Source organism: Bidens hawaiensis, unplaced genomic scaffold (assembly GCF_021521415.1).
Source record: "Bidens hawaiensis isolate Kalapana, Puna unplaced genomic scaffold, B.hawaiensis_p1.1 tig00007737_1, whole genome shotgun sequence".
Taxonomy (NCBI): Eukaryota; Viridiplantae; Streptophyta; class Magnoliopsida; order Asterales; family Asteraceae; genus Bidens; species Bidens hawaiensis.
The window spans coordinates 1,003,923-1,013,612 of record NW_027491536.1 but is presented as its reverse complement, the minus strand read 5'-3'; positions in this window follow the sequence as shown (position 1 = coordinate 1,013,612).

Sequence of the window (9,690 nt, the reverse complement as noted above, 5' to 3'; positions counted from 1 at the left end):
AATCCCATCTCCTCCCCTTCTTCTCTGTCCAAGTCCAGTATCGCCACCGCCATCACTTTCTTCTTCGGTCATAGTTTGGATTATTTAAAACCAATTTTCCAAATAAAAACAATTAGATCAATCACAAAATTATAAAAATATTTTATTTGAATAAGAGTAATTGATTGTTTAGGTTATATTATTAAGCCACTAGATATTACTTATATTCATAAATGAAAGTAAAATTGGTTTACCTGAAACACGACATGAATACATATATGAGTTGGGTCAGGGTTGAAGAATCTCGACACGCCAACCTATCAACCTGAAACCTATTAATCCATCAACCGAACACGGTTGACACCTCTATTAAAGGATTTGTTGACTTTAAAAAAAAGTAAAATTAAAGAAACATTTTTTTAATTTTGAGTGGAAGAGGACGGCGGCAGGCGGTAGAAGCGGACTGACTGACTGACTAGTGGTCCGGTTGGATTTGACTTTTATTGTCAAGATTCAAATTATTATTTGTTGAGTTTGTTTTTTACTGTCTTCCATATTTGACAAAATTAAGAGTCAACGATTGGGCTCCACGCGTGCAAATTGGGTTCCAATAGTCCAGTCTTGAAAATGATTTATTCCCATTTTTTTTATATTTCTTTTCTTTTTACTGTACATTCATTATGTAAATAATATCAAACTTGGCGACGTCTCTTATAGACCTTAGCCTGTGGTAGAACCTGTATTAGTTAACGCCTTAACGGGTACAAATGGGTTATCTTAAACTAGTCAACGAGTTAAATCAGGTTATTTTAAATTAACTAATGAGTTAAAACAGGTAACTATTTTATAAATTTTAACTTAAAAAATGTCAAAATGGGTTAGTAGTACTAATAACCATTGTTTATTTTCGTCTACTTACCATTGTCTGTCTTCGACTGCTTTTACTGTCACCACCGATTTCGTCTTTGCCATGACACTCCAATGCCGTCATCGACACTCCACCACCACCACTACCCCACCGGTAGGGGTGGGTGGGCACTTTTTTTCTTTTTTCTAAGACGACTCATTTCAACCAGTAGTCAAGGTGGGTAAGGTACTATTTTTTAAACGACTCATTTTAACCCGAAGTGGGGTGTGGATTGACTAGACATGTTTTTTCCTTTTTATTATTATTGTTGTTGTTTTTGTTGTTGTTGTATATGATTCATTTTAACCTAGGGCTGGGCTATGTTTTTTTAAACGACTCATTTCAACCTGGGATGGGTTAGGACTTGTGAGGGTGAGGCGCGGTGGCCAGTGGGTACGCTTTTTTCTAAAACGACTCTTTTTAACATAGGATGGCACTGGGTCGATAGATACCCTTTTTTTAAACCAGGTATACACGTGTGGAAATAAACACTTAATAAATGCAAATAAATATAAGAAAAACATTAGACATGATAATTAACAAACTGCTTATATTTAGTCGTCTTTTAGGTCAAACAAATAAATACCATGATACCAATAAGAAAAAGTATAAACAGCAATAAAACTTTAAGAACCTCTTGAAAACAAATTCGAAAATATACAGTATACAAAGGGATGATTGAATATAATATCCCTTTGACGTAAATATATAGAACGGAAAAAATAACTCGTTTAATTAATAAAAAGAAGTTTGACGGGTTAATGTACATGAATTCAAATGCTAATTAAATCATTAGTGCTATTAACTTTTTTGTAAATTCGTTTTGTACACGCTCTAGATGACTTCATTGTTATCTTGATGTAACATCACCACTTTGTCACACTGTCTTTCAATTTGTCGTTTTCTTTTCAACAAATAATTTATTACAAAAATTTAAAAGTTAACAGGGCACATCGGATGTATCTTTATAAAGCTAAAACTTAATTTACATTTTTCTTTTTTTTTACCTATTTATTAGTTATGTTGTTAGGTTGTCTTTTGATGTTTATTAAGAGGCAAACTATTAATGATTCATAGCATCTTGATGGTTAAAATGTAATTTTAAGTCTGAATGATTTAAAGACTAGCTCTTAACTAATAAGAGATAGTTTCTTAATGATCATTAAGGCTAGGTGTAGTGGTGGCAATTTTGGGCAACAATTGGGGTTTGGGGGCAAGAACACTGCGCCGATGGGCGACAATGGGTGGGGCGACGAGAATTTGTCGCCGGATAGAGAGGAGGTGATGATGATGAGGCGATCGATCATTGGAAGATGGGGTGATTTTTGGGCGAGAACACCGCCCTCTGGGCTACATGTCGCTCATTTTTGCCACGTGTCAAAAACGCTCCATTTTATAGCCTCTCCACTATATTTTCATTTTCAATATTACTATTTTATTACTTAAATTGCTTACTTATACATGATTTTAATCATATTTTATTTTAACAAATTGTTTTATAATTCATAACTGTTTAGTATTCACTATTAAATATTATATCTATTAGACCACCCATTGCGACCAATCCCACCTTGATGGGTGTATAATAGAAGGTCAAAGGTTCAATCCATATAGAGTAATATTTAGACAATAAAAAAAACTCTTATTGCGGCTAACAAGGGGGCGCCAAGGCTGCCACATCGGTTTGTTAACACCCTCAACATCGTGTCGTGCAAAGGAACTGGGGTGGTAGCACCTTAACGCTTTGTAGAAAAAAAGAGACGAGGATCACCCCAAACCAACCAATCATATTTTTTTTTATTTAGTTACGCCATCACTTGTCAAGGATATGCTAGTTAAGGCTCTATTATCTATATGAGAATGACGTGATACTTTAACTAACATCTACAAACTTACTTACATCACACAACATAATACATGGGTTTCTAACCCCGTTGGCGTTGATTAGTATAAGACATTATAAGGTTGCATTCTTTATATGGATGAAGTGGAACACGTGTTTACTTACTTTGTAAGAAGTCAACACATTTTGTAGTCCAAGTTTTGTCAACATAAAATTATTATTAATTTTGACTTGTTGATAAACGTGTGAAGCAAATTCCGTGGTTGAAATAAGTCTTTTACTTCGAATATTGACTTTATTATCAAAGTCTTTATAACCAAAATATTTGGTATGCTTCCTTCTTCTCGTTCCTTTTTATAAAACCTTTTTTAATCTTACTACAAGACAAACAATATTTAAATTCATTATCATTTCATATTTTCAAATCATAAAATGTTTTATAACTATTTAAAACATGTAACCTAACTATTTAAACTTAAAGGTTTTATTTTGATGGGTTCCTTTTTTAAGATCCTTAATTTTATATCTCGTGTTTAAGTTTAGAAACACTGTTTCAAATAAGATAAGTACGCACAAGCATTCCCAACATCTCTATAAATAAAGCATTCCCAACTTTATTTTCATCAATATGCTGTTAAGTTGCGTTTTATACTAATATATATTATACGCATAAATTGTTGCATACAAACCGTCGATCGTTTAAGTATAACTCGATTTTAAAATAAAAATATATATAGCATAACATTTTTATTCATTATATTAAATAAAACGACTTAAGTTAAATGAATATAATGTTCCCAACATTTATTTTCATTGGTTGTGTATGTACTTTTTATTCCATAAGATACATAGTTGGTGGTACGAGAACTATAATACATAGTGCTATTGTAGTGTTGGAGACGTGTGAACTATTGATCATCAATAATATTATTAATTTTTTAATTAAACTATTTCATCATTTGATATATACTTTTTTAATTGATGTGAATGTAACAAGATATATGATTTGATAATACGTTAGTTTTAATAAATAAAAGAACTTAAAGAAGAAAAGTTAAGCATGTATCTAAATAAATGATGTCTATATACTATAAATTAATATATACTAAACTATACAACTAAGAATTCCATATTGTCGGAACATACATACAGATTCATGAATGGACAATGAGTATGAACCTACTTTTGGAGAATGAAATACTAGTATGTTCCATGAATGGACAAATAGTAATATAGTATGGTTCTACTTTTGGAAAATTGATATACCTTATTATATAATAATTAACAAAATTATTTAAGTGCCCTTTTTATTGATATACTAGGATAGCACCCGTATTATATACGGGTTGAAAATAGATAAATAACAAAATCAATATAAACAATTTTACCAACCATCAACTTCTTCAAAATTTCATCAAAAAAAGCAAATTACCTTTACAACTTAACAAACAAAATAAACGATTATATAAGTTTATTGTATGTTTTTGGAAGTTTCTAGTTATGAACTAAACTAATAACTTAAATTGAAAACACAAAGTAAACAATAGAAACTCCAACATTACCTTAAATTTTATCTTCAGATTCCAAAAAATTTGGAAGATTATCAAAATTTGACTCATAGTTCTCACACTCTAACAACCATTTTACTTTTTCACTAACTTTATTTTTCAAATTCAAATGTGTCATTTCTTTTATAACATTAGCAAGCTTCAAGTGATCCAAATCTCTTAAAAGACACAGATCTTTGGATTCTAATATTGATTTAGGATAGTACCCGTGTTACACACTAGTAGAACATATTCAAAAACATAATATATATGTAACATCATATAAATTTAATGAAATGCAAATGTGGTATTTATAAATAAATGATACTTTTACATGAATTATAAAACATCATAACTTATTTGAATCAAATATAAAAGCATTCAAATACTAACAAAGATAAATGAAAAGTTAAAATATTTTATAACTTATATCATTATTATGGAAGATTAATTATCATTATTTCGTTGTTTACTTATTTATCGATTATGGAATAATTGTAAATTATAATCTGGAAAATGGTTGAAGGTGTGAATTGGTAAATATTAGTTATTTATAAAATTATATGGTTGTCTATAACGATTATGTATTTTTGTAAAATATGAAAGTGTAGAAATAAGATGTACATGAATTTGTAAAATATAATATAAATCGAAATGAGACATAGTTTTGTAAATTAAAACATACTATAATATTACCGAGAAATCATGTCGTTTTTTACTCCGTATTATGTAAATTTTTGATTTTACATAACAGCATCAATAAATAACAACATTAATAAAACATCTAATTATTTGTCTTTAATTTGTTTAAATATTTACTTATTTCCTTATTTAGTTATTCACTTAGCATTAACTTATTAACTTGAATCTTTGAAGTAACAATATTCCATTTTAAACTTTGACAATTAATTTATTGTTAATATAAAAACAATTACCTTATTTACTTTAATATTAACTTCAATAGTTTCGAACATCAATTTAGTCAACATATACAAAAAATATATGGATACTTTAATATTCAAACGACTTACCTTAATTCGTTTAATTATTTACTTACTTCCTTATTTACGTATTTACTTTAATAGCTTTAATATTAGCTTTAATATTTGAACTAACAATATACAATTTTAAACTTTGACAATTAATTTATTGTAAATATAAAAAAAATTAACTTATTTACTTTTATATTAACTTCAAAGGTAAAAAAATCAATTTAGTCAACATAAAAAAATCAATTAATATTGTAAATATCTTTGAAGTAACAATATTCCATTTTAAACTTTGACAATTAATTTATTGTTAATATAAAAACAATTACCTTATTTACTTTAATATTAACTTCAATAGTTTCGAACATCAATTTAGTCAACATATACAAAAAATATATGGATACTTTAATATTCAAACGACTTACCTTAATTCGTTTAATTATTTACTTACTTCCTTATTTACGTATTTACTTTAATAGCTTTAATATTAGCTTTAATATATGAACTAACAATATACAATTTTAAACTTTGACAATTAATTTATTGTAAATATAAGAAGAATTAACTTATTTACTTTAATATTAACTTCAATAGTTTCGAAAATCAATTTAGTCAACATATAACCAAAATATATGGATACTTTAATATTCAAACGACTTATTCGTTTAATTATTTACTTATTTCATTATTTACTTTTCAAATAATTCAAATGTGTTAGAACTAACCTTAAATCGTCTAATTATTTATTTATTTCCTTTTATTTACTTATTTATAGATCATGTAGTATAAATTAATAATGATAAATAATTCTGTAATTATAATATATTGTACTATAAATAGAAATCATATTTTAAATTAATTAAAACACGGCAATAATTTTTTTATCGATTTTAGTAAACTTATTTTTGTGCTAAATATGGATAATTATTTTTATATTAACTTGTACAAAAAATATAACAAATTAACTTATTTAGTTGAAGGTTAAAAAACATTAAAATTAAGTTTAATAATAACTTGAATATTTTCTAATACCAAATAAACTTATTCAATTTGAATATCAAGTAATTATTTAGAAATACTTCAAATTAAATAAAAAATCTGTTTGTTTATAAATTAAGGAAAGTCAAAGTATATAAAATGTGTTAATGGGATAATTAAAGTATATAATTACAATATTCATGTTAATTACGCTATTTAAAAAATAAGGAAAGTCAAACTAATAATAAATTTTGGGACAATAGATTAATACACGCCGGAAAAAATACAGATCAACTAATCTCGGATCTACAATATACAATAATATTTTCTTTTATGTAACAAAATTTAAAATGAATATACATGAATATTCAAAAATGAAATATACATCAATATTAAAATTAAAATCTATACATATTATAAACTCATGATAAATCCGTGAAATTAGATTATATGAGTCGGACAATTACCTGAAATAATAAAAACGAATATTAATATTGATATTATGGATTATTTTAATTATAACTAATAACCGTAAAATATAAAAGATGTTACCGGAAACAGGAAAATTAAAGGTATCACCGGAAAATAGATTGTATAAGCCGTGACACTCACCTGAAATTATAAAGTGGAATATTAATGTTGATATTATGCAACCATTGTTATAGGTAAAACAAACATTCGGAAAACCTAACCGGAAAAACTTACCGGAAAAACAAAAAATGGAATATAAGGTTTTGATTAACAAACTAAAAAGAAAACTTGAGCAAATAAATCGAGTAGATAACCTGAAATAATTAAAAGAAACTATTGTTAAATGTATAACACATAGCCGGAAAAACTCTATGGAAAATCTTACCGGAAAAAATTAATACATCCACATATAACCTTAATCGTCGTTTATGATTTACAACCTAAACTGATTTTAATAAAATCAGTTAACAATGAGAATAAAGATAAAAAAGTTAAAGGAAACAATAACAGGAAAAAAATTTAATGTTGCCGGAAATTGATAGATTAAGATCGGAAGTTTATTATAAAATATATACTTACCGGAAAATTAATACAAATCTACATCCATATTTGTCAGAATATATGAATAGGAGAAAGGAGATCCTGCTAAACTATAAAAAGAGAGAAAAAGTTGATTGGGTAAATAATTAAGAAATGTTATGGTTTAAATATAGGTTAGTGGATGAGTTGGCATGATTATGAAAGGAAATAAGTGACATGGCAATAAAGTGGCATCCTATGTAGACACCCTAGAATGGTGACATATGGAAATTGCTCTTTGTTTTAATAGTATGTATAGATACTAGCAATTATTATACCATTTTCCACATTTATTTATTTTCCAAAGTTTTTTACTTTTAAAAAAATTACTTGACTTTAACTTCACCTTTCTTAAATGAAAGGAGCAATGATCGAAAGACAAAATATAAATAAAATAAAAAAGCAACTATAAACTAATCAAACAAAAAATGACTATCCAAGTATCCAAGTCCGGCTCATAGACCTATCAAGCCCAATACATATGTATCATTATTCCTTATCAAGCATTCAAGCCCACATATAACCTAATGCAAGTCATGAACTATTAGTAGAGGTGCATAAATCGGGTTTTCCAAATGTCTGGTTTTGAGTATGGAATCGGATTCGGGTATAACCGGGGTATTGAAAAATCTGGTGGCAATACACGGGTTGGGTTCGGGTCAGGGGAATTGCCTCTAAAAACCATATCCTGTGCATCGGTTTCGGGTCGAGTATAGAACCGAGTATTGTAAAATCGGGTATTTGAATACCCTATTTCCGGGTATTAGAGAAACCATATTTTTGAGTTTTGTCATGGGTACTTTTCGGGTATAGATCGGATTTTTTAAAAGGGTTGTACTTTTTAGGGGGATTTTCGGGTATTTGAAAAACCATGTTTCAGGTATTGGAGAAACCCAATTCCGGGTATAGAACCGGTTCTAGTTTTCGGGTATTACTGGGTATAAATCGGGTCTGGTTCTGGGTACGAGTTTTGGTACTGAAATGCATACCCTATTCGAACCCTATGGATAGGTTCAGGTATTAAAAACTCGGGTCTTAAAAAAACCGATTCCGAGTAATTTTTTCGGGTCTGGTTCTGGGTTCGGATTATTTGTGCACCTCAAACTAATACAACATTAAGAAACCCCACAATTGTTTCTACGCTATATTATAGATTTATAGTGGTAAAAAAACCCGGGTATGGACTAGTAGTCTCGTACTAGAGACAAAACATGAAACCGGGTTTTTGAATGCCCGGTTATTAGGTATACGATCCCAAACTCTACCCAACCAGTATGACTATGCATAGGGTACGATTTTTAACTTAAACCCGAAATAAAAATGTTTTTTTTTTCAATACCCGAACTTTAAACACGTTATTCTAAATATCTTACTAGGTTATTTTTAACACCCAAATTTTAGGTATAACCGGTATTGACCATTGGGAGGCTTACTATGCGTTTTGTAACGGTTATAAGTTTGTTTGGAGCCTTTGTGTGTGTGTGTGTGTGTGTGAGAGAGAGAATTTAACTCTCATTTGTTAGAATAAATAGCTAGTGGGTGTTTTGGTTCAATCACAACACTAAAAGAAGTTCGAAATCTTAAAATCTCTCTACAAACAATTCGAAAAGCGCACTAAAGTAGCATCCGGAAGTGGGTAATATTCCGTTGGTGTTCGTTCTTCATCAAGTCACGGGACTTGTTTCAAGTTTAGCCGATCTCCTACTCTCGACCACTCGGGTATAAGCACATGCTGAGAATGTTATATTGTTAATGTAATTTAATCTAAAGATATGGGAAAGTGGATATTGATGGCAAACAAACAAACATACCCCGTAAAATTTCACTCATAAGAAATTGTTGGTAAAGTATGAAAAAGGTGAGATAAGGGCAAAGAAGCTTCTCCTGCACAGAACCTCGACTTCAAAAACATGTTTTTTTTCTCTTTTATATACTACTTCAAACAACATGAAAAGTGACCTTATAAGAATCAACACAAGCACAATACAATGTTTTGTTAGAGCATGTTTGAGATTAAGTTTGAAAAGTGTTTATGGCTTTTCAAAAAGCCATTTTAAAAAGCCAGGATTTGAGGCTTTCGGAAAACTGCTTTTTAACCCTTTTATAAAACTAAAATAAAAGATTTTTTTATGATTGCCAAACATCATTTAATTTATTGACTTTTTGAAAAAACCAATAAAGTGGTTTCAAACTCAATCCCAAACATGCCCTTAAGTGGACTAACACTACCATGAAGTGTTGGGTACACTAGTGTGGCAAAAGATATTAACCGAGATGAATACAAACACGAAAAAGGTAACTAAAAGTCCGTGACAAAAGACACTCTCCCTAGAAGGTCCACTATCTTAATCCTACATCCTCAAAACATTCTATCCTCATATCCTCTAAAGTCTAAAC